Source organism: Amblyraja radiata, chromosome 13, assembly GCF_010909765.2.
Source record: "Amblyraja radiata isolate CabotCenter1 chromosome 13, sAmbRad1.1.pri, whole genome shotgun sequence".
NCBI lineage: Eukaryota > Metazoa > Chordata > Chondrichthyes > Rajiformes > Rajidae > Amblyraja > Amblyraja radiata.
The window spans coordinates 52,859,939-52,887,401 of record NC_045968.1 but is presented as its reverse complement, the minus strand read 5'-3'; the positions used below and the strand labels follow the sequence as shown (position 1 = coordinate 52,887,401).

At 40.0% G+C, this 27,463-nt stretch overlaps 1 protein-coding gene and 1 long non-coding RNA gene across 2 annotated transcripts in view; both read left to right on the top strand.

Moving 5' to 3' along the window:
* LOC116979505 (serine-rich adhesin for platelets-like) overlaps positions 1-27,463 on the top strand; it is a 1,930,096-nt gene that overhangs the window by 1,865,425 nt on the left and 37,208 nt on the right. The gene's annotated exons all lie outside the window — the stretch shown is intronic.
* Positions 16,317-17,068, top strand: LOC116980039. Its single transcript, XR_004413838.1, has 3 exons — positions 16,317-16,326; positions 16,644-16,769; positions 17,055-17,068. It is a non-coding gene; the product is annotated as an uncharacterized LOC116980039 (long non-coding RNA).

The following is a 27,463-nucleotide window of genomic DNA, read 5'->3' as shown; positions in this document are numbered from 1 at the left end:
TGAAAAACAAGGGTAACTAAAACAGGGAACCCTAGGATGTTGAGGGATATTGAGTGTTGGATGACGAGGACAATGAAAGCCTTTAGCTGATATAGAAAACTGAAGATGGGGAGACCCATCTGGTGTGTGGATTATGTAGGATGAAGAGGACATCGTGAATGCAGAGAGAATATCACAAGCAGCTAGTATTAAAGTAAATGTGAAGGTGTTTGATATACATATATATATATATATGAGGGGCAACATGGTGGCGCAGCAATAGAGCTACTACTTTATAGTACCAGAGGCCTGGGCTCAATGCTGACTATGGGTGCTGTCTGTGCGGAGTTTGCACATTCTCCCCGAGACCTGCGCGGATTTTTCCGATGTCTTCGGTTTCCTCCACACGCCAAAGATGTACAGGTTTGTAGGTTAATTGGCTTTGTTAAAAATTGTAAACATTTCCCTAGTATGTAGGATAGTGCTAGTGTATGGGGATCACTGGTCAGCGCAGACTCGATGGGCTGAAGGGCCTGTTTCTGCACTGCATCTCAAAAACTAAAACAATTCTGTTAGCATGAGGACTCCAGTAAACGTTTAGTTATTGCAGATAATTTGTCTGTCAGTTTAAATTGTATGAAATATTTTTGACATTGAGTGAACTAACATTTTATAATTTCAATCAACATAGTACAATGTGAACGTGTAACATTTTAGAAATCACTTGTGGATTTTGTCTTTTATACCTATAGAAAATGGGAACTTTTCTTCGCATCCAACAAGCTCCACTCCAGTGTTTGCCATAATACAAGCCAATGATTCAAAGGTCACTTCTGAGCTGGGATTGACACTGACAATATGCAACTGCAGCATCAATTCAACCTGTGATTATTCCAGATCAGTTATCAGCATGGAATCAGATAATGCCATGTTTGTGGTAAGTTAAATCAAAGGCATGCTTAATAACTTAGTTATTGCTCCAAATAGTATATTATTTTATTGGAAGCTCTAAAACTAAATAGACTATGCCGTCTTGATGCAGAAAATTCTGTTATGGCAATGTTTGGATGTGGGCCTGGCAAGCGAAAAAAAGTAATAATTAGAACATGAAAGCTCTCTGGATCATTTATCAATCAATATAATTTCTGTTGACAATTTAGGTTGCAGCATGTAACTGTACTCCTGCATATATTGGTGATTATTGCACTGAAGATTTTGATGCCTGTCAAGACAAGCAATGTTTCTTAAATGATACCTGCAAAGATCAACCTGCACCTCTCGAGGGTTATACCTGTGGTCCATGTCCCACCAATTTAATAGGAGATGGAGAGAAATGTTATGGTAATTAAGATGTCCATTGTTGTCTGCTCATTCTATGTATGCAATAATACCAACAAAATGACCGTACATGAGATAATAATCCTTCAATAGGAAATATGTGTTCAACAGTTCTATTTGATGTTGAGATTTTATCTGTGCTGCAAAGGTGCATTGATACAACATTTTCATCAGTGAAATGTTCTGAATGTTATTGTGAATATTTGTCAGCAAAATTGTGAAATTGTAATTCAGATACTTGTAAATTTGTAAATCATAATCAGGTTACAAAGAGGTTTATTAAGGAAATGTCTTTAGGGTGGTGAATCTGCGGAATCTTTTGCCACAGAAGGCTGTGGAAACCAAGCCAATGGATATTTTTAATGCAGAGATAGATAGATCCTTGATTAGTATGGGTGTCTGGGGTTATGGGGAGAAAGCAGGAGAGTGGGGTTAGGAGGGAGAGATAGATCAGCCATGAGTGAATGGCGGGCCGAATGGCCTAATTCAGTTCCTATCACTTATGAAATTATGACCTTAAATCATGGCTGAGAATGTAATTACCAGTATGGAGAAGAGGGAATTGGTTGGTCGCATTTGTAGAGTTTCAAAAGGTATTCTGTAAGATGCTCCCAACATGATTGTTGCACAAAACTCATAACATTGTATGAATGTATGAGCGAGAACTGGCTAATATTCAGAAAATAGAGAGTAACTTTATTTTTATCATGTGGCTCGGTTATGGTTGGCAGGATACCAAAATAAATCTGAGCTGGTACATGGCTATTTATATTAGTTCAATTCTTCTACTTAAGTTCTTGTAGATCCAAACAGAAGAGTGGACTTCTAAACTCAGATTTCAGGAACATAAACTGTATTATTCTGCTAAAATTACCTGAGGTTGCTCAGTCACTGAGTGTAAGTGTAACTGTAACTGAGATGAACGTATTTGATGTTATTGAAAGTTGGAGCAGGTGCAAGGACTCTTAAAGCCTACTATTTTGCAAGCCTTCTCACCAAACTTTAACGTGACTCGATTTAATATATATTTCATGAGGGAAAGGTCCCTGTTAAGTACGGGTGAAGTATCACTCAAGTATTGTGAAGGTCTGTTTTGAAATGAGTGGTATTCAACTGTGCATTGTTTAGTTTAGTTTGGAGACACAGCATTGAAACAGGCCCTCGGCCTACTGAGTCCATGCCGACCATTGATTACTTATTCACACTATTTCTATCTTAACCCACTTTCTCATCCACTCCTGACACTTTAGGGCCAACGAACCTAAAAGCCTGCATGTTTTTAAAACATGGGAGGAAACAAAAGAACACGGAGGAATCCCACTGTCACAGAAATAACGTGCAAACTCCCCACACACAGCACCCGAGCATTCGTGAGATTCGAACCCGGATCTCTGGCACTAAGGCAGAAGCTGTACCATTATGCTGCCCAGTGAATGCAAGTGCATGCATGTAGCATCCTCTGTGCATTGACACATCACATTACGTGACCTTCGTAATTGACACATTGTGCATTGGCTCATCACATTACGTAACTGTCACTTAGAATGCACCATAATTTTAACACTACTAAACTCTACTAGTTCATCCCATTTACAGACCTTTAATTATAAATAAAACCATGCCACTAATCACATCAGTTTGCACAGGAAATTTTAGATTAGTTTAGTTCATTATCATGTGTACAGGTACAGTGAAAAGCTTTACTTGCGTGCTAACCAGTCAACGGAAACACAATACATGATTACAATCGAGCGGTTCACAGTGTACAGATACATGATAAAGGAATAACGTTTTGTTCCAGATAAAGCCAGTAAAGTCTGATCAAAGATAGTCCTAGTGTCTACAAATGAGGCAAAAAGTAGTTCAGGACTGCACTCTGGTTGAGATCGGGTGATACAGTTCCTGATAACAGGGGGAAGAAATTGTCCATGAATCTGGAGGAGTGTACGTTTTGCCCAATGGGAGAGGAGAGAAAAGGGAATGGCCAGGGTGTGACTCGTTCATGTGCCTGCCTGAATAAATGGATTAAGAAAAAGTTGTCATACAAATGATTGATTTTTGTTACAGATTCTTGTTGTTAAAAATTTGAACAATTTTGATGTCTTGTTGCTTGCTATTGTAGATTTTGATGAATGTCAGAACGAAACAGACTCTTGCAAGCAGATCTGTACCAATGTGTTGGGAGGTTACATCTGCAGCTGTAATGAAGGCTATGCGATAAATGAAACAAACAGTTCCTTGTGTGATGGTAAGCTGCCAGTGCTTATTACCTGAAGAAAGATTACATTTTAGTTTAGTTTTGTTTATTTCCTAGATACAGCATGGAAACAGACCCTTCGGCCCACCAAGTCCTCATCGACCAGCAATCCCTGTACACTAGCACAATACTGCACACACACACTAGGGACAATTTACATTTCTACCAAGCTAATTAACCTGCAAACCCTGTACGTCTTTGGAGTGTGGGAGAAAGCCCACGTTGTCTTGGGAAGAAGGTACAAACTCTGTACAGACAAGCACCCATAGACAGGATCGAACCCGGGTCTCTGGTACTGAAAACACTGTAAGGCAGCAACTCTACTGCTACGCCACCATGCCACCCTCTTTTACAAAGGAACGGAAGAAAAAATAACATACTGTTCAACCCATTGAAGTATTCATTATTGCAAATGGTTTTGTTGACAATTGTTGCAACTGGTTTTAAAAATAGTTTTCAAGAATCAATAGTGTTTAGTTGTCACATTTACTGACAACAGAACAATGAAATTCTTACTTGCAGCAGTATAACAGGCCTGTAAACACAATGCTCATAAATAACATAATAAACCTAATTAATAACCCCAATACTGGTGCAAAACAAGATTCAAGATTCAAGAGAGTTTATTGTCATGTGTCCCTGATAGGACAATTAAATTCTTGCTTTGCTTCAGCACAACAGAACATAGTAGTCATGACTATAGAACAGATCAGTGTGTCCATATACCATTATATAAATATATACACACATGAATAAATAAACTGATAAAGTGCAAATAACAGATAATAAGTTATTAATGTTCAGAGTTTTGTCCGAGCCAAGTTTAATAACCTGATGGCTGTGGGGAAGTAGCTATTCCTGAACCTGGTCGTTGCAGTCTTCAGGCACCTGCACCTTCTACCTGAAGGTAGCGGGGTGACGAGTCTGTGGCAAGGATGATGTGGGTCCTTAATGATGCTGCCAGCCTTTTTGAGGCAGCGACTGCGATAGATCCCCTCAATGGAAGGGAGATCTGAGCCGATGATGGACTGCGCAGTGTTACTACTTTTTGGAGTCTTTTCCTCTCCAGGGCGCTCAAGTTGCCGAACCAAGCCATGATGCAGCCGGTCAGCATGCTCTCTACTGTGCATCTGTAGAAGTTAGAGAGAGTCCTCCTTGACAAACCAACTCTCCGTAATCTTCTCAGGAAGTAGAGGCGCTGATGTGCTTTCTTAATAATAGCATCAGTGTTCTCGGACAAGGAAAGATCTTCAGAGATGTACACGCACTGGAATTTGAAGCTCTTGACCCTTTCAACCATCAACTCTTTGATACAAACGGGACTGTGGGTCCCCATCCTACTCCTTCCAAAGTCCACAATCAGTTCCTTAGTTTTGCTGGTGTTGAGGGCCAGGTTATTGTGTTGGCACCATATGGACAGTCACTCGATCTCGCTTCTATACTTTGACTCATCCCCATCAGTGATACGGCCCACAACAGTGGTATCGTCAGCGAACTTGATGATGGAGTTCGCACTATGACTGGCTACGCAGTCATGAGTATGGAGTGGGTACAGCAGGGGGCTGAGCACACAGCCTTGAGGTGCTCCCGTGCTGATTGTTATCGAGGCTGAAACATTTCCACCAATACTGTGGTCTGTGAATGAGGAAGTCGAGGATCCAATTGCAGAGGGATGCGCAGAGACCCAGTTCTGCAAGTTTGGTAACCAGCTTGGAGGGGATGATTGTGTTAAATGCCGAGCTGTAATCAATGAATAACAGCCTGACACATGAGTTTTTGTTGTCCAAGTGGTCCAGAGCGGAGTGGAGGGCCAGCGAGATCGCATCCACCGTTGATCTGTTGTGGCGGTAAGCGAACTGCAGTGGGTCCAGTTTTTTGTCGAGGTAGGAGTTGATTTGCTCCATGATCAACCTCTCAAAGCACTTCATCACCACAGGCGTTAGTGTCACTGGTCGATAATAATTGAGGCACGTCACCCTACTCTTCTTGGGCACTGGTATAAGTGAGAGGTTGAAAATGTCCGTAAAAACTGCAGCCAGTTGGTCCGCACAGGTTTTTAGAACACGACCGGGTATACCATCAGGTCCAGGCGCTTTTCGAAGGTTTACCCCTCTGAAGGATTTCCTGACGTCGGCCTCTGTGACTGAGACTGAAATACCATCACAGCGAATGGGGGCTCGGGAAGGCACATCAGTATTCTCCCTATCAAAGCATGCGTAAAATGCATTGAGCTCATCAGGGAGTGATGTTTCGCCGACATTCAAGCTGCCTCCTGGTTTTGCCTTGTAGGAGGTGATTGCATTCAGGCCCCGCCACAGCTGCCGGACATCTGTCGCATCCTCCAGTTTGGAGCAGAAGTCCCATTTGGCCTTTTTGATGGCTTTACGAAGGTCATACCTGGACTTCTTGTAGGCCACTGTATCATCAGACGTGAATGCCCGGTGTCTGGACTTCAGAAGAGTTCGGATCTCAAAGTTCATCCAAGGTTTCTGATTGGGAAACACTCGGAAGGTTTTTGTAGGGACGCAGTCCTCCACACATTTCTTTATGAAGTTTGTAACGACTGTGGATTATTCGTTCAAGTCCGTTGCCGAGTCCCCCCCCCCCCTGACCAGCACTGTACTGTCCTCACCTCTTCAATCAGGAAGAAGCAGCACCGCGGTATGGTCAGATTTACCAAAGTGAGGGCGAGGGATAGAACGATAGGCATTCATGATGGTGGTGTAGCAGTGGTCAAGGGTGTTTGGTCCTCTGGTACAGCAGGAGACATGTTGGTGGAAGTTAGGGAGTGATTTCTTGAGATTTGCCTTATTGAAGTCCCCAGCAATGGTGGTAAATGCTTCGGGGTAAGACGTCTGGTGTATGTTGACCACTGCGTTCAGCTCCTCCAGTGCCAGACGACATCTGCCTGGAGTGGGATGTCGAGCCCAAAGCCCAAAGCCCTATGCATTGGATTTGTGATATAACTGAAGAAAATGTGATTAATTTTTTTATCATCTCGAGATGTAGTTCATCAAATACACTGCAGGGGGCTTTTCAATGAATCATCAAAGTCAGAAAAATCGCTCCTCAGATCACACACACTGAAAAAATTGGTCATTCTCAGTGTGCATTTTATAATAAAATCTCAAATCTATTTTGTTCATAATCATTATTTTTATTACAATTAATGGTCATGGGAACTCATGTAGGAAGGAACTGCAGATGTTGGTTTACACCAAAGATGGACACAAAATGCTGGAGTAACTCAGCGGGACAGGCAGCATCTCTGGCGAGAAGGAGTGGGTGACGTTTCAGGTCAAGATACACCGTCTCTGCCAAAGTCTTTTGCTCCATGGAGAAATCAGATCTCCACATCAACAATGTACCACAGTTCCACAATTCTCTCATCTGTAAATCAACACTATATATCAGAATGTTCTCCAACTACAGCAGTGGAAATATGCATTCTGTTAAAGATTACCAAGTAAAAATATCATTAGCAAAAATGAAATCTAATCTTACACAATTATGCATGTACATTACTTATAATCACCAATATTTGTTATGTGAACTGCAATCGCTGCTAATGTAAATCTTTTCTTTCAGACATTGATGAATGTCGTAATACATCTAGTTGTCCCCAAAATGCAAAATGCATCAATTCAAATGGAGGTTATTCCTGTATGTGCAAGGAAGGATATACTGGGAAGCCAGACAGTTTCTGCATTGGTATGGCACTTTTTTAATTTCACCATTTAAGATACAAAAATAATGAATAATTAAAACAATATGAATCGTTTGGTACAATATTGTGAAATGTTCTACTACAGTAGCTTATCAAACCATTCTAAGAAGAATCTATTCCCATTGACTTTTGAGATACACTCTAATGCTCAAGACTATTTCAAATTCCTTGTATGTGTACATAATTGGCTAATATTTTTGTAATTCATATTCAATCATTCATTGCCATGTGCATCCGGAAGCACAACAATGAAATTCTTAGCTTGAGGTAACAGTTCTCTGGCTCCTGTACCTGCATCCCCCCTATGATAGCAGCGAGATGAGAATGTGAGCAGGATGTTGTGGGTCTTTGATGATATTAGCTGCCTTTCTGAGGCAGCGCTTTCAGTCTATGCCATTGATGGTGTGGAGGTCAGTATCCGTGATGGCCTGGGCAATATCCATTACTTTCTGCCGCTTCTTTTGTTCCTGGGTATTCGAGAACCAGGCTGTGATGTAGCCAGTCAGTGTGCTCTCTAACGTACATCTATAGAAATTCTGTAAAGTACTTGACTACACACTTAAATTTATAAAACAAGACATGGTTGAAGTTTCAGATCTTGAATTACATTTGTTTCATGCAAATATTTTTACAGTATTGCTACTTCCTGTCCCAAGTTAAATTAAACTATTTGTGGATTTAAAATGTAATCTATGAACTGATTGTTATACTTTGCAGCAAGGCAATAATTATAAATGGCTTCCCTTAATTGGTTATGTCAATCGCATTAGATAGAAACATAAGAAATAGGTGCAGGTGTAGGCCATTCAATACGATCATGGCTGGTCATCCAAATTCAGTGCGCTGTTCCTGTTTTCTCCCCATATCCCTTGATTCCCTTAGCCCTAAGAATTAAATCTAACTCTCTCTGATGATTCATTTCGATCCTTTGGGCCGACAATTTTGGAAATTAATTTATTTCCACAAACTTACTTGCTGCCTTTATGCCTCCTGGCCTGTAGGGCAGCAACGAAGGTCCTCCACTCCTGTCTGTTCTGGGCTAGCTTCTGGAAACTACCCCAGGTCAGGTCCATTGTTTTCATTTCCTCCTCTACAGTTCGACGCCAGGTGGTTTTGGGTCTCCCTCCTTTCCTTTTCCCTTCTGGCATCCAGTGCAGGGCTATTCTTAGGGTGCTGTCTGGTTCTCCTCTCAGTATATGGCCAATCCAGTGGCTTCCTTTCGGCTTTCACCATTGACATTCATTGATAGCTCAAACTCACCTTTTATCTGGGATACAATTCACGTGTGACACTCAAGCACTTAAGTCATGCACTGCATACGTGAATAAACGGGTAAGACTCTTTCTGCACCTTCCCAATAATACAATTTAATGTATAGGAAGAAACTTCAGATGCTGGTTTGTATAATTTAAGGGCAGATTACAGATCATTCCTAGATCTATCTTGTGATTTCTGTTTAGTGAACTAGTCATTTTAATGGTATAGTGGAAACCCAAATTATATATGGGCTGCATTCCGAGAAATACGTTCATATTGTGACAGTAACAAATCTTGAGCTGTAAATATGTCCTAAAAATAATTTTAACCTGTTCACTACCAAGATTTCTTTTCACTTTTATACTCTGACCTGGGTATACTCGGGGGTGACACTGAACAGGTTAAACCTCCTGACAGCCATTTCATGTCAAGAAGCTTCTATTCTCTTTTTCTGAGTTAAATCAAATTATTTACTAAATGGACCAGATTTTCAATTAACCAACAAGCGGTGTAAACTCATTGGTCAGTTCTCTGCTGATTCTCTGTTGAGTGCAAAATCCAGGTATATGTGATTCTATAATTTAGCTAACTATTCTTGTGTTCAATTGTTTATCCTTTTAGATGTGAATGAATGCTTTACTGAGTGTTCCGGTACTAATTCTATCTGTACAAATACTGAAGGCTCTTTTGTCTGTACATGTAGAACAGGATATGAAGGATCCAACTGTACAGGTGAGTAAACTGTGGAAGAAAAGGTATCTTTGGAAGAAAAAGGTATCTAACACAGTTATTCGGGGTTATTTAAGAATGACAAAAATCACATTTCTTACATTATGTTTACACAGGTCCAAACAACAAATATTTTTAATATAATAGGAATATATATTTAGTTCTTTGACAGGGAGTAAAATTGAAGTTCAATAATAACAGGCAGTTGCAAATCTAGCAGTTGTATGATGTAGGAAGGAACTGCAGATGCTGGTTTACACTGAATATAGACACAAAAAGCTGGAATAACTCAGTGGGTCAGGCAGCATTTCTGGAGAAAAGGAATAGGTGACGTTTTGGGCAGAGATCCTTCTGAGAAGCAGATCAAGACTTGCTGTCGCAAGTCTCTCACAGTCATTTCAACAAACTAATTTTTCTTCATAGTCATCTCATTTCTTTGATACACGTTTCCTCTCAATTTTGTATTTCTCAAATTGACACTTATCAGAAGCCATTAACACCAGTTGATCCAGTTGCAAATCCACTCCAATTAATGTTTCGCCTTTCCGATTGTATACATGTCTCCTTTGCCTCAAAAAGAAAGGTTGTATTAAAGGATATGTATGACAAAAAAGCAGATGAAAATTAGTTATGATATCAAAACTGTTAAATAATGCCTCTTTTTTTTCTTTAGCAAAATGTAATAACTTTGTCTTTATTTCAAATAAATGTAGATATTAATGAATGCGCAAGAGATCTGGACAATTGTGTTTTGAATTCCAAGTGCGTCAATACAGATGGCTCATATACATGTAAATGTAATAGTGGATATGAAGGTTCAAACTGCGCCGACATTGATGAATGTACCAGATTTATGGATAACTGTCATAGTAGGGCTGACTGTCAGAATATACCTGGTTCATTCAACTGCTCCTGCAGGTCTGGATTCAAAGGAAATGGGACATTCTGTGAAGGTATGGATGCCATAATTATATATTTGTCATTGGGTATATATTTACAAAAGATTTTTGAAAATAAGCTTATAATGTACAGTGTGGGAAAGAACTGCAGATACTGGTTTACACCAGACATAGACACAGAGAGCTGGAGTAACTCAGTGGGTCAGGCAGCATCTCTGGAGAAAAGGAATAGGTGAAGTTTCGAGCCGAAATCCTTCTGAGAAGCAGATCAAGAAGATAGCTCATTATCACTTAATTGAGGACTATTTGTGATAATCCTCAATAAATGCTGGCCATGCCAGTAATGTCCAAATGCCATAAATTAATAAAAGTTCAGTCGATTTAAGCATTCTATTCTGATTGCTGTTGCGTGGATAAGACTACAGTTGGCCTTCATGTGCAAAAGATTACCCAATTTAATCAGGATCAGCAAAGATTTTCTTAATATAATTTATTTTGTCTACTATTCCAGTCCACTGTTTTGAAATTTCCAAGTATCTCCGATTCTCCTCTGTCTATTTTCCACTTGACGTCTCCTCCATTGTTTCAGAATCTCTCAGGTTTCCTCCACTCCCCGTTGCATGTTTTTGAAATATGTGCTACCTAATCATTGTCGATAGCCTCTGGCTCTGTGTTGTTCATCTTGTCTTCAAAATATTCTCAGACTTGCCATCTCATGTCTCTCTCAGTCTTTTCAACAAAATCCTTTTTTTTCATTTTCACCTCAAACATTCTTGCTCTGATACACATTTCCTCTCAATTTTGAATTTCACAAATTGACACTGATTAGAAGCCATTAACACCTGGAGATCCAGTTGAAAATTCACTCTGATTAATGTTTTGCCTTTCTGTTCATATACATGTCAAAAAAGCAGATAAAAATGAACTAACATATCAAAACTGCTAAATAATGCTTCTTTTTTTCTTTTGCAAAATGTAATAACTTTGTTTTTATTTCAAATAAATGCAGATATTGATGAATGTGCGATAGATCAGGACAATTGTGTTTTGAATTCTAAGTGCATCAATACGAATGGCTCATATACATGTAAATGTAATAATGGATATGACGGTTCAAACTGCGCCGACATTGATGAATGTACCAAATCTCTGGATAACTGTCATATTGGGGCTGACTGTCAGAATATACCTGGTTCATTCAACTGCTCCTGCAGGTCTGGATTCAAAGGAAATGGGACATTCTGTGAAGGTATGGATACCATAACAATATATTTGTCATCGGGTATACATTTACAAAATAATTTTGTAAAGAAGCTTATAATGTATAGTGTAGGAAAGAACTTCAGATGTCAATCGCATTAGATAGAAACATAGAAAATAGGTGCAGGAGTAGGCCATTTGGCCCTTCAAGTCCACACCGCCATTCAATATGATCATGGCTGATCATCCAAAATCAGTACCCTGGTCCTGCTTTCTCTCAATATCCCTTAGGGCTAAATCTAACTCTGATGATTCATTTTGGTCCTTTGGGATGACAATTTTGGAAATTAATTAATTTCTACAAGCTTACCTTTTATCGGGGTACAATTCACGTGTGACACTCAAGCACTTAAGTCATGCACTGCATACGTGAGTAAACGGTAAGACTCTTTCTGCACCTTCCCAACAATACAATTTAATGTGTAGGAAGAAATTACAGATGCTGGTTTGTACAATTTAATGGCAGATTACAGATCATTCCTAGATTTATCTTATGATTTATCTTTAGTACACTAGTCATTCTAATGGTATAGTGGAACCCTAAAATATGCATGTCTTGCATTCTTAGAAATATGTTCATATTGTGACAGTAACAAATTTGGAACTGTAAATATGTCCTAAAACTAATTTTAACCTGTCCACTGCCAATATTTATTTTTACTTGTATACTCTGACCCTGGTATACTCGGAGGTGACACTGAACAGGTTAAACCTCCTGAAAGCCATTTCACGTAAATACTGTAGGCTCTTTCAGTTGTACATGTAGAACAGGATATGAAGGATCCAACTGTAGAGGTGAATAAACTTTGGGAAAAAAGGTATCTTTGGAAGAAAAATGTATCTAACACAGTTATTCAGGGTTATTTAAGAATGACAAAAATCACATGTTTCTTACATTATGTTTGCACAGGTCCAAACAACAAATATTTTTTAATGTAATAGGAATATATATTTAGTTCTTTGACAGGGAGTAAAATTGAAGTACAATAATAACAGGCAGTTGCAAATCTACTGTGTAGGAAGGAACTGCAGATGCTGGTTTACACCGAATATAGACACAAAAAGCTAGAATAACTCAACAGATCAGACAGCATCTCTGGAGAGAACAAATAAGTGATGTTTTTGGTCGAGATCCTTCTCCAGACTGAGCAGTCTAAAGAAGGGTCTCACCCAAAACATCACCTATTCCATTTATCCAGGTATGCTGTCTGACCCTCTGAGTTAATCCAGCTTTTTGTGTTTATATTGTATTGTAGCTTACATATACTTAAAATATTTAACTTCTAACAAAATATTTATACAATTAATATCTAACAATTAACTTCTAACTTAAAATTATTAAGTTTTAACTAATATTTCTAACTTAAAATATGAATACAATTAATATATTTAGGTAAATCCTGCACTTCCCTGAAATCACTGGGAACACTGTGTGTTTCAATGTATTTTCTGGCCATTTTCTACCTGCAAGCACCCTGCTCTTTGCACTTTGGCAGGCCTACACAACATGTGCTGTGATGCCTCACTGATAGAGATGCACTCACTGTGCGGCTTGGGTAGCCGGTAATCCTCAACCCTCGGCTTGAGAACTATCAAGGATGTCAGCCATTGTACAATGGGGCTATGAATAACTGTGAACATCTTGAACAATCTCAAACAATCAGGGACATTCCAAAAATGTATAAAAAAGGATATGAAAATAAAAGTATAAAATTTTATCTTTATACTTCAAAAACAAAAATAAGATATCTATAATGAAGTTCATCTGCTTTACTCACAATGCTCCTTGCACTGAAATAAAGTCCATCAGTTTTATAATATTTCCTAACCTCTCCCTGCCTGTCACCCTTTGAGACTAACTGGTCATTTACACCATCCCATTAGTCATAGAGTCATTGAGTGATACAGTGTGGAAACCGGCCCTTCGGCCGACCTTGCCCACAGCAGCCAGCAATGTCCCAGCTACACTAGTCCCACTTGAATTGAATTGAATCCTTTATTTGTCATTCAGACCTTTCGGTCTGAACGAAATGCTGTTGCCTGCAGCCATACATGTAATAATAACAACACACAATAAACACAAATTAACATCCACCACAGTGAGTTCACCAAACACCTCCTCACTGTGATGGAGGCAAAAGTCTTAGAGTTACTGTCTCTTCCCTCCTCTTCTCCCTCTGCATCGAGGCGATACCCCACCGGGCGATGGTAAGTCAGTCCCGCGGTTCAAGCTCCGCGGCCCGGGGGTGGTCGAAGCTGCTGCCCTCCAGTCCAGCGGACGCAGCTGTTGCAACGGGAGCTCCGGAAAACAGGCACTAGCTTGTGACCTGCAAGCTCCCGACATTGTCATCCACTGGTCCGCGGCCGAGCCCCGGATCCAGGTCTCCGCCGCCAGAACGCCGCCTCAGCCACCGGAGCACCATCTCCGCCCCGCACCGGGCCGCCCACACGGCAACGTCTCAGCCCTGCACCGGGCTGCCCCCACGGGAGCACTTTCCAGCCGGGAGCCGGTCTGCCCCCACGGGAGCACCTTCCAGCCGGGAGCCGGTCCGCCCTCACCGGAGCGCCTTCCAGCCGGTAGCCAGGCCACCCACACAGCAGCCTCTCAGCCCCGCACCGGGCTGCCTCCACGGGAGCGCCTTCCAGCCGGTAGCCGTGCTGCCCGCATGGGAGTGTCTCAGCCCCGCGCCGTCCGCCCTCACCGGAGCGACGAGTCATGCCGCTACCCGGACGTCGCCACAGCTCGAAGACAGCTAGCCTCGCGTTGGTGAGTCCTGGCTGGCTCTACCTCCGGACCCTCGAGGTCGGTCGCAGGTTGGAGGCCGCCAGCTCCGCCATTAGGCCTCAGCGCAGACGCGGGAAGAGAAGGGGGATACGACAAAAAAGTCGCATTCCCTCGAAGGGAGAGACAGAAAGCTCTGTTTCACCATCCCCCCACACACATAACACCACCTAATAACCAAAAAATTACTAAACTAGACAAAAAAAACAACACAAAAAAGTCAAAACAGACAGACTGCAGGCGAGCCGCAGCCGCAGCCGTATCACAGCGCCGCCACTTCCGGAACTATCAATTTAACAATGAATAAGGGGATAACATATTATTCGCTGTGAGTCTTCAGGGAATGAGTACATTTCCTGCAGTTGGAAGTTAAAAGTAGGGATAAATGATTTCAGTTGTAGAATTGCGTATCTTCTTTTGAACCTTATGATTGCAAATAGTAGAGTTTTATGTGGCCGAGACAAACATTTTGCAAGTGTTTGACATGCCATTTATCTTGTTTCTTCCAGACATCGATGAATGTGCAACCAACACCTCGAACTGTCAACAAATCTGCACCAACACAATCGGAAACTTTGTGTGTAGTTGTGACCCAGGCGTCAGCATCAATGTGACCAACTCTTCGCTTTGTGATGGTAGGATATTTTAACACTCAGTTTCTAGGAGTTGTGGAACAATATTTAATAGTGACATTTCTTGTTGCACTGTGAAACTTTGTTGGCCTAATATTTAGCTTTTGCTCTTAATGAATGAAAAAGGATATAATTCCCTTTGTGCAGAGTAGTTGAATGATGGATACTTTACCTGTAGAAGGTGTTGAAAGTTGAATGTTGCAATGTTTGACATGTCATTCATTCTATTTCCTCCAGACATTGATGAATGCGGAACCAACAGTTCGAACTGTCAACAAATCTGCAACAACACAATCGGAAGCTTCGTGTGTAGTTGTGACCCAGGCTTCAGCACCAATGTGATCAACTCTTTCATTTGTGATGGTAGGAATTTTCAAATACAATGTTTCTCACAATGGGGAAAAAAGGATGTGTGCCATGTTAACATTGAATGAAAAAGTGTATCATTTCATTCCCTGTGAGTCCATGCTGCAGTTATTTTTCGCAGGAGAAATGTTAAAACATGGGTAAAATAGAAATATTTAAAGAAAGCAAATCTTCAACAATTTCTTAACACTCTTTGCTCTCTAGCAATGCCTTCACCTCCCCAGGTACTTTCCCTCCTCCCTTATCTCCAACCTGGGACGTAAAGGTACTTCTAGCTGAGACAGAGATTCACCTGCACTTCGTCCAACCATGTCTATTGCATTTGGTGCTCTCGATGTGGTCTTCTGTACATTAAACATAGATATAGACAGAAAATAGGTGCAGGAGTAGGCCATTCGGCCCTTCGAGCCTGCACCGCCATTCAACATGATCATGGCTGATCATCCAACTCAGTATCCTGTACCTGCCTTCTCTCCATACCCCCTGATCCGTTTAGCCACAAGGGCCACATCTAACTCCCTCTTAAATATAGCCAATGAACTGGCCTCAACTACCTTCTGTGGCAGAGAATTCCAGAGATTCACCATTCTCTGTGTGAAAAATGTTTTCCTCATCTCGGTCCTAAAAGATTTCCCCCTTATCCTTAAACTGTGACCCCTTGTTCTGGACTTCCCCAACATCGGGAACAATCTTCCTGCATCTAGCCTGTCCAACCCCTTAAGGGTATATTGTGTATAATGACAGCCTGCAATCTACTGCTGTTCAGAATGTGACAAGCATACAATTGGCAAACACAATTGCAATACAGGAGTTTGAAACAATCCCTGGTTTTCTTCCAGACATCAATGAGTGTGTAGCCGGCACCTCAAGCTGTCAACAAAACTGCACCAACACAATCGGAAGCTTCCTGTGCAGTTGTAGCCCAGGCTTCAGAATCAATTTGACCAACCCTTCACTTTGTGATGGTAGGTGTTTTCGCACACATAGTTTCACAGATTTAAATAAAAATATTTAATGTGATAGTATAACTGCCCTGTAAAATCTAGGTGAGACAGAGATATTGAATATGACCAATGTGACCAACTCTACCCTTTGTGATGGTAGGATGTTTTAAAACAGATGATTTCTCAGATTTTGCAAGTACTATTTATTGTTGCATTTCAGGCTGGCCAGTCCATCTTAGATTCATCAAAGGGCATGTAAATATAAAGACTGATCTCAATGATATATGAAGGCAAAGGCAGAATACTCACATCGCAATAAGTTGAAAGCAATACTTATTGGTGGGCCGTGCACATTGTATAGCAACATCCTGCGGACTATTCTAGTTCAGAATATTAAGTGACAACTTTTACTTCAGCATCCTCCCCAAATAACATGGAAGTTTTTGACATTTCGGTCACTTGTTTTCCTCCAGATATTGAAGAATGTAAAACCAACACCTCAAACTGTGAACAAGTCTGCATCAACACAAACGGAAGCTTCATGTGCAGTTGTGACCCAGGTTTCAGCACCAATGTGATCAACTCTTCACTCTGTGATGGTAGGAAGGTTCAAAAGCTTTGTTTCTCACAGATTGTGAACAATGTTCAATATGGCTGTTGGGCCACGTAGATTTGACGCCCTGTAAAATAAATTATAATAGTCACCTTTACAATGTGATGTAAAGTTTCAAAGCATCAAAACAATAAATTTGATAGAAACCACTTCGGTAATATAAACACATCCTATTGTCTATAGTTAATCACGATATTAAGAGTGAGAAATTCACTTGGCAAACTAAATGTTACATACATTATCGATGTATCACAATCTGTTTTCCATCTAGATATCAATGAATGTGGAACCAACATCTCATACTGCCAACAAATCTGCACAAACACATTCGGGAGCTTTGTATGCAGTTGTATTCCGGGTTTCAGCACTAATTTGACCAACCCTTCGATTTGTGATGGTAGGTGCATATCCATGTGCCTATCCAAAATCCTCAGAAATGCCTCTATCATATCTGCATCTTTCACCCTCCCCGTGAGCACATTCCTGGCACTCACCAGCCTCACCAATGTAAAAAAAGAGCTACCAGATGACCTTCATGATATGAGGGTTGGGAGTGGTGGACACGTAATCGCTCATCGTAACTCCTCATAAAATAAAGATCAAACTTCAAACTGGTAAGTTCATGTTTAATCTTACTATTTTACTTCGGAGTCACGTGAGTGATTCCGTGAATATTTCAAAGCTCTGTGATTTCATGTCGTGGAAAAGTCCACACAAACGCAACTGCATCAATTGACCTCAGATAAGGGAAACATTGATAATGCATACAGACATGACATGGATTTAAAACATGCTGATACTATTTAATGAACAAATAATAATAATAGTAACCCCTCTCATCTGGGAGAAACTATAAAATAGAACCTAAATTAGAGTTGGCAAATACCCCTGGTCTGGCTATGGGTTATTATAAATGTTTGGAAAGCTCGTTCATTAGACCATCCTGCAGTCGCTAGGATGTGGTCCAGCGGAACATACATAGCCCTTGCTGCTGATGTTGTAACAGCCCTGGTGGTGTGAGATGAAAAAATATTAGTATCTACTCCTGCATAAGCCAAAACCCCATTTTAACCACCTGAATATGGTCTGAACTGATACCTTCTTATGAGGTTTTTCGTAACTAACAAACATAGCTAGTATCAGAGCCTCTAAGGCTCTAGGTGATCTTGACGTATCATTGTAAATGTGTGACCACACAGAACCGAAGGTTCATGGGGTGTGCCCTGAGAAGTTTGAGACCTGACACCCCTGGCCTGCTCTACTTAATTAAATCATAAATGCAAAATATTATATTATTCCAGTCGCAATTTATGTAGTAAGTGGACCCGTTGCGCTCAGACCAGCGCACTGAGGATAACACCTTATGAGAGCCAGGCCAAAGATGATGATGTAGCTGGGGCCCCCTGGTGAAGTAGTGTTAACACAATGTCAATATCCATACTTCTGTGTGCCTGGGCCTGGGAGAACTTGTGTTAAAGATATCCTTTATAAACTGGATATCAGAGAGTGAGACCCGACAGAGTGGGTCCCGCTTGCTGCAGGAAATATGACGAGAAGGCCCGTTGGGCTCAGTTAATGGTTTTATAACCTAATTTATTGTCAATGACCCTTTCGAAATGAACTCCAGGACGTCAGTAATCCGTGCCGTATTATATGTAACATAGTATTTAAACAAAATGCTTCCCATCTCCTGAAGAGGAAATGTACTAATTTTTTGGTGCTACCCCTGCACCCTTCAGTGAGCACAGATATGGATCGTTCTGACAAACCGAGCCGCTGAAGCAGTCTTCTTAGAGTCTGCAAGTCAATGAATTGATTTTATCATGCAGGGCTGGTTTCTCGAGGCAGAGGCTGAACCAGCAAATTGTATGTTTAGAATAACCATATAAGGCTCTATTATATTCCCAACATAAGCGGGAACCACGGCTGCACAGGCCAATCAGACAGTACGAAAACCCCTGAAGCGGGATCTTGCTGAATTTATTGCAAGACCCGACTGATGAGGCAAAATAGAGAAAAGACATAAAAGATAATTCCTCCCCCATGTAGCGAGGATGTATCTTTCGCCACTGTGAACCTCATATTTTTGCAACCAGTGAATGAGCCTGGATTCAAACATATCGATATTTGGTGTTCCATTAAACCATAATGTTATAAAATACTTTGTGATCCAACATCCATTTTGTGTTGTCATTGATTTTACGTGATGATACACCAGCGCCAAATGAGGTTAGGTAAATATGACTGGAACTTTGACTGGATTGCACCCATGTGACATACCACCACAGTGTATCAACTTGGAATTGAGCATGCAAATTATGCATATTTGCACAATTACCCTTTAACCCATAGAATGCACATAGTGTCTATAGATAGGTGATACCAAGAACTGGAGAATTGGTAACGCATGCAAATCCCTTCTGCCTCCGTGACTAGAGATGGCATTCGTAATTTTTCATCTTGAGCACTAGCATCAGTTTTATAATATAACTGAAGATTTAGTGACCAAAACCTATTGGAGCAATGCTGTATATTGTTCCTCCGCCATTGTGACTTTGGTAGCTTCAGCTGGTGATAGCATAGGTCTGTTAACAATGACCTACATGGCACCTGAGAGGTTACTACTTTGCACGTTGTAAGTTCTGATAATGCAAAGGTTCAATTTGCACAGTTGAAACACAGCTGCTATATTGCCAATTATACTTAATGAATAGAAGGCTGCTTCATAACAACAAGGTTGTTACAGGCTTCAATTGTTTCCAATCTCTTGCCCCAGGGCGGAGTCACAGACAAATTAATAATTAAAGGTAAACCCCAATAATCAATAACGGTAGTTGGCATCAACTTAAATTTAACTGGATGGATGAGGATCCTCAATTTCTCAATTATAGTTTGCAGCTGAAACAGTTGATTTTTAGCAAAATACAGCGTTAGAATACCATCCGGATAAGCCAGAATAAGTGGTTTTGAGCTTTTGGCAGTCCAAGCACCGGTTTAATAATTTGGTAAATAACCTGGGAGCTGAAGTTAGCCCATTTTGCAACGCTTTAAGTGTTATCATTGTCCCATTCAGATAAATTTCAAATGTCTCCGGTGATCCCTGCAAATGGAAATCAGTTGTTTAACAGTAACAAAATAGAGAAATGTATGTATTGACATGTATCCTTTAGATACCTTAATAGCACCTTTTTTTTTAAAGCACAAACAAGATTTTTATCTGTTTAATTTTTTTGAAAGTAATTGTGTATCACATTCTTTTTTTCTTTTTCTAAGGCACTTTACAAGAAGGAGATGCAATATAAATCTAATAAACCGGGATGACCACCCAAGTCCTAAAGTTCTGAGGTATTTGTTTGCACCATATGATTCAGGAATATTACCCTGATTTACAATGCAAGACGATAGACAAATAAAGAATGGAGGAATTACATTTTGTAGTTGGAATATACGGGGTGCCAACGAACCAATTAAGAGGGGTAAAATTTTTGCCCAACTAAAATCGTTGAAAAGCGACATAATGTTTTTGCAGGAGACACACATGAAACAACAAACACAAATAAGATTAAAGGCGAATTGGATAGGCCAAACATACTACTCCTCATTTACTTCTAAATCTAGGGGTACAGCTATTCTTATTAGGAAAGGTATTCCTTTTAAATTAAAGAATACCATATCAGATAAAGAGGGAAGATATATTATAGTTTCGGGTGAAATTTATGCAACCCCACTAACTTTGATAAATATTTATGCTCCGAATTTTGATAACCCCCACTTTTTTGATAAAATTATTGACATAATATCAGAGTTTAATTACCAAAATGTGATAATAGGGGGGGACTTTAACTGTGTTTTAGATTCATATCTAGATAAATCAGCAAAACAAAAGAAGAGTAATTTAAAATCTAAAACTAGCGAACTTCTAAATACATATATAAAAAATACGAATATAATAGATGTATGGAGATCTGCTAATCCAGTTGGAAGGGAATACTCGTTTTACTCTTCGGTGCATAAAACTTATTCAAGAATTGATTATTTTTTAGTGGATATGAAATTAATGCCATATACAAACAACCCAACATACCACATTAGTAGTATCTCAGATCACTCCCCGTTGACATTCTCAGTAAAATTTGAGGGAATGCCGGGCAAAAATTTTTTTTGGAGGTTTAATACACATATTTTAAATGATGTGCAAGGCTATCAATATTTAAAACAACAAATGGAACTTTTTTTCGATACAAATGATATACCAGGTACTTTGCCTTCTTTACTATGGGAAACTTTTAAGGCATTTATGAGAGGAATTATAATTTCATATCAAAGTTTTCAAAATAAAAAGAATAAGACAGAACAATTGTTGTTAGAACAAGAAATCAGACAGTTAGAGATGGATAATGCCAAAGATTCCACGACAGATAAACACAATAAGATAATATTACTGAAATTTAAACTTAATCGAATTTTATCGGCAAGGGTAATAAGACTATTCCAAATGACAAAACAGGAACATTTTGAGTTTGGTGACAAACCACATAAGCTTTTAGCTCGCCAATTGAAAAAACAAGAAAAGGAAAATACTATAACCAAAATTAAATCAGAGAAAGGAGAATTACTAATACTACCTAAAGATATTAATAATAGATTTGCCCAATTTTATCAAAACTTATATATATCTAAAATTAAAAGAGAAGATAGTAAAATAAAAAAATTTCTAGATAATTGTAATCTTCCAATACTGGACCTTTTGGAACAAGAGGAATTAGGAGCTCAAATTACAATCAAAGAAATAGGTGAAACAATAAAATCGCTGAAAAATGGTAAGACACCGGGACCAGATGGTTTTAATAATGAATTTTATAAAAAATTTCAGGAGATAACAACCCCTTATTTATTTAATTTATACTCCCATGCTTTTAAAGAAAACAAACTACCTGAAACACTAACAGAATCAACTATTACACTTATTCCAAAAAAAGATAAAGATTTAGAAGATCCGGGCTCGTACAGAGCTATATCACTTTTAAATACAGATCAGAAAATTTTAGCAAAGATTTTATCAAGAAGATTAAGCAAATATATTAGTAAATTGATAAACCCTGATCAAACGGGGTTTATACCTAAAAGACACTCATTTAATAATCTGAGACGTCTGTTTAATATAATGTACTCGCATAAAGTAGAGGAAGAAGATATATCAATTATTTCTTTGGATGCAGAGAAAGCATTTGATCAGGTAGAGTGGCAATACTTATATAAAGTACTACAAAAATTTAATATGGGAGAGAATTTTATAAGATGGGTAAAATTATTATATGATAAACCGATGGCAAGAATTTTAACTAATAACATGTTATCTCAAAAATTTCAACTATCAAGGGGTAATAGGCAGGGATGTGCACTATCACCCCTGCTATTTGCCCTTATGATAGAACCCCTGGCTGAAAGTATAAGAATTCATCCGAATATTCAGGGCTATAATACCAGAGACTCAAAGAATAAAATCTCATTATATGCAGACGATATACTTTTATATATTACAAAGTCACAAACGAGCATACCAAATTTATTAAACTTAATAGAGGAATTTGGGTCTTTTTCTGGATATAGAATAAACTGGAATAAAAGTGAAATCATGACATTAAAACCTCAAGAACCTACACACTTACTGAAGTTCCCCTTTAAAATCGCAACAGAAAAATTTAAATATTTGGGTATTCAGATTACTAGAAAATATAAAGCATTATTCAATGCTAATTTCATGCCTTTATTAAATAAACTTAATACGTTGATTAAATTTTGGAAAACACTTCCCTTATCATTATTAGGTAGAATAAATGCAATAAAAATGATCTTCCTACCACAATTATTATACCTATTTCAATCTATACCGGTATATATACCAAAATACTTTTTTTAAAAATTAGACTCTAATATTACTAATTATATTTGGGACTATAGATCACATAGAATCACAAAAAAACATTTATGTAAACCAAAAGAGGTCGGGGGACTTTCACTTCCGAATTTTATGTATTATTACTGGGCAGTGCATATTAAGAATATGATTTATTGGTTGGATAGTGCTACCCAACAGACAGAATGGATAAAAATGGAGAAGGAGGATTGCCATCCTAGTAATATAGGAACGATCCTCTTCTCCCCAAAAAAACTGAATAACACAATATATAAGAAGAACCCAATTATATATGGTACAATAAGAATTTGGAAACAAATAAAATTATCTTTAAAATTAAGAAATCTATCACTGTTAATGCCAATAGCGAATAACCCTTTATTTAAACCATCTCTTATTGATAAGACATATAACCAATGGGAAAGTCTCGGAATTAGAAGGATCGGGGATATGTATGAAATGGGAAACTTACTATCATTCCAACAATTACAATTAAAATTTAAATTGAAAAACAACCAATATTTTAAATATCTTCAGATTTGCGATTTCGTGAAAAAATATATACAAGGATATCAAAAAGTAACTCCTGACTTATTGGAAGAGGCAATGAATATTGAAGCTGACTCACAAAAATTAATATCATATTTATATAATAGTATTCTAAATATAGACCTACCATCGACAGAGGTACTTAGAGAAGAGTGGGAACGGGAACTAATGATAAAAATTACGAAGGTTAAATGGGAAAAATACCTGATATATATTCACAAATGTTCAATTAATGTAAGACATAATTTAATTCAATTTAAAATTGTACATAGATTATATTACTCAAAAACAAGATTGAACAAATTTTATCCAAATATATCCGCCACTTGTGATAAATGTCTAGCCCAAAAGGCAACTATAACACACTCCTTAGTCTCCTGCATAAAACTTTATAGATTCTGGAATGATATTTTTGAAATATTTACAAAATTATTCAAGACAAGAATGGAACCTAATACTGAAATGATTATATTTGGCGTAATGGAAGATGGGAATAAATTGAACACATCTCAAAATCTATTCCTTAACTATGGTTTAATAATAGCAAAAAAATTAATTCTTAAATTTTGGAAAGGTACATCAATACCAACGCTTAAAATGTGGATTGCAAGTATGTTGGACACCGCTCATCTTGAGGAAATGCGATTCCTCCTAATGGATAAATCAGACCAATTCATAACGAGTTGGTCTCCATTCGTCGTTTTTTTGGAATCATATGGTGCAACACAATTGTAAAAAATAACTGTTTCAGGACTGGACGAGGGTTGGTCAAGACTATAAATAATTATCTCCTCTTTTTTTTTTTTTTTTTTTTTTTCTTTTTTTCTCTCTATTCTCTCTCTCAACTTTTTTCATTTACTCGTTTTCTTTTTTCACACACTATATATTTCACATCTTTCTATCCTTTACTATCTAACTTCTTTTTCTTATTCTAATCTTTTTTCAGTGTAACAAAAAAAAAAAAAGAAGTTGTACATAAAATGTATTATGAAAATATATATTAGGCACTTTGGTGCCATATGACTGTACTTACTTCTAATAAAATAAAATATTAAAAAAAAAAAAAAACAGTAACAAAATTCCATATTCTGAAAAGTCTCTGTTGCACATACGAGTTAAATCAAAGATGAACCGACATCCTCCACCGTTCACAATGAACAGGCCACACCTGCCATAATTCCGTGCCTACCTCGAACGACAATGACCAAATTCCCGAGCCTGTCTCAGAAGGTAATTCTGGCCATAATACTGAGCCTGCCTTGAAAGACAACTCTGGTCATAATACAGGGCCTGCCTTGAAAGACAGCTCTGCCATAATTCTGAGCCTGCCTCGAAAGACAACTTTGGACATATTTCCGAGCTTGTCTCGGAAGGCAATCCTGGCCGTAATACTGAGCCTGCCTCGAAAGACAACTCTGGCCCTAATTCCAAGCCATGCTTGGAACCCTTGTATACTGTGCAAAAATAAACCAATCACATGTTTATCAACGAATCTGAATCTCATGTTATCATTGTCATTTGTACAAAAAACAAGCGTAAATATTACCAACTTGTAAATGGTCCACATACCCCATGTATCGGAAGAACCAGACCCACCTACCTCCCTGGCTACCGGTGGTCTTATGGTAATCCCAAAGGCCCCTGATCTGGGTTCTATTCCCATCCTTGATTGAAGAGTAGGACTGGTGTGTGGATTCCATATTTCCTGAGACCGGCTTGGACATTGGCCTGAAAGACCTCTGCCCAGCTTTCAAGCTGCCACCAGCTTCAGTAAACTGCTTTCTGCCGATGAGGTGTGGGGTGTGTCGTCGCCGAAACAATGAAGCTTTGTTCGTCGTTGGTACCTTGATTAGTCCGACAGCTTTTGCTTCCTCATCCTGTTGGACGAGTCTTACCTGAAGAGAAGCTTCGGTGGCTGGTTTCTTTTCTCCAATGTCACTCCTGATAGCGCTGTTCACTGGCGGTCGTGAGGGGAACTCTGGCCCCTTCCGGGTTTTCTGCCCACGGCAATAACCCTTTCGTTTGCGAGTATTTCCTTGGAGCCATATGCATGTACTCCAGTATGTTCCACGGACATACTTTGAATTTGAAGTCAGTTACACACTGACCACTCGCACTCCCCTCCACAGAGAGGGAGATTCAATTCAATTCAATTCAATTCAATTTATTTGTCATTTGGACCCCTTGAGGTCCAAACGAAATGTTGTTTCTGCAGCCATACATTACAAAACAAAAAAGACCCGAGACACAACACAGTTTACACAAACATCCATCACATCACTGTGATGGAAGGCAAAAAAACATCTCTCCACTGCACTCTCCCCCCCGATGTCAGAGTCAGAGTCAAAGTCAAAGCCCCCGGCTGGCGATGGCGATTGTCCCGCGGCCATTAAAGCCACGCCGGGTGATGCAAGGTCGCGCACCGGGTCTAGTTGTTAGAGCCCCGGCGTGCGCTCGCAAAGTCCCGCGGCCATTCCAAGCCATGCGGGGCAATGGTGTAAGGCCCCGCTCAGGTGCTCTTCAACCCCACAACTCGGGCGGGAGAAGTCGCCGTTGCGCAAGCCCCGAAAAGCGGTCTCCCAGCAGGAACCCGCGGGCTCCTGGAGCCGCCGTCCGCCAGACCCGCAGTTGCAGCCTCCGAAACTCCGGAGGTCGGATGGCAGCAGTGCACAACCACAGCTCCACCCGCTCCGGACTCAGCCAGCCCCGTGACGGTGAGTAATCGGCAGCTCCGCAGCTGGAACCCCAGGTCGATCCTGTTGGAGGCCGCTCCACGTTGCAGCCCCAACGACAACGGAGACCCGACAAAGAAAAGGTCGGGTCTCCCGTGCAGGGGAAAGATTTTAAAGTTACCCCCTCCCCCCACCCCCCCACACACATACCCCAACAAAAAAACCCACAAAAACTACATAAAAACGAGACAAAAAATAATAAAAACACAGACGGACTGCAGAGGCCGCTGCAGACAAGAGTCGCGCCACCCACCGAATTTGCTCCAAGGCAGCCCTGAAAACAGGTGCTGCCGCAGACCCCCGAGGAGACACGCGGTGATATAGCTCCCTCCTTTGGAGCATATCATTCTCGAGCACCACTCCATCAGGTGCTCCATGTGGGTTAGAGCGTTCAAAGACGCTACCCATTGAAGGAGGGGATCCTCTCGATCAGGAATCTTCCTGGCCCGACTTGTTTGTGTCAACGGGCCTCCTTTCATCTTTCCTACGCTCCCCTCATCAGAGAGGGAGATATAATTTCGTGGCTATCCCTCCAAGCGGGTTTGCCTAGGTGCTACCGTCACCAGTCTGAAGCCGCTGGCTCCACCGCCAGCTACTCGAAAGGCGAATTCGACCGCCGCCCGCTACCCGCACTTCAGCGGTCTCCGTAGCGGGTTCCCCGCGGTCCCTGGCCGGGATTCCCCGAGGTTGTGACCGGGATTCCCTGCGGTCCATGACTGGGATTCCCCGCGGTCCATAAAGGGTTCCCCACGGCCCGTCCGGATTTCGCCCCGAAATCCAACAGGAAACCTCTGTAAGGAGAGATTCCTACAAGACAAAACATAAACTGGGAATAATTTTAAAACTTACCTTCATGTTTAAACTTACCGCTGGCAGGAGCAGCTCGCCTGCCAGTCAGTCATCACGCCATGCGCTAAGGCGTAAAGACACACGTGTGCTCTGGCGGGGTTCTTCACGGGATTACTCATGTGACTCCGAAGTAAAATTCTATGTTTCCTTCATTATTACCTTGTGAAATCAGTACATGAAACCTGTGCTTTTCAATATTTTGGCCATTTCCCCAATGGTGATATGATCGCAAAGGAATCCTGATGCCAATGTTCTATGTGGCAATGAGTGGCTCTCCTAGACCTGGTTATGTTGGTAAGAGTTAAACCAATATTTTCCCATAAGACATCTCCATTTGTTGTGCTGCCACAATATGATGACAGTCTGCAATCTATTGCAATTCAGAAATTATGTGACAAAGTTACAGCTGGCAAAGCAAAATACAAAACACCTGTATCAGACGTCATTTGGAGAGACTAGCAATTGCCGACGCTGATCAAGAGATCTGAACTGAAATGATGTCTTCCCATTCACTCCACGAATGTAGACCCACCAATGTGCTCCAACACTTTATTTGACATGACTTCCATTTATTTTGATCCAGACATAGATGAATGTGGAAACAACATCGCAAACTTTCAACCACTTAATATG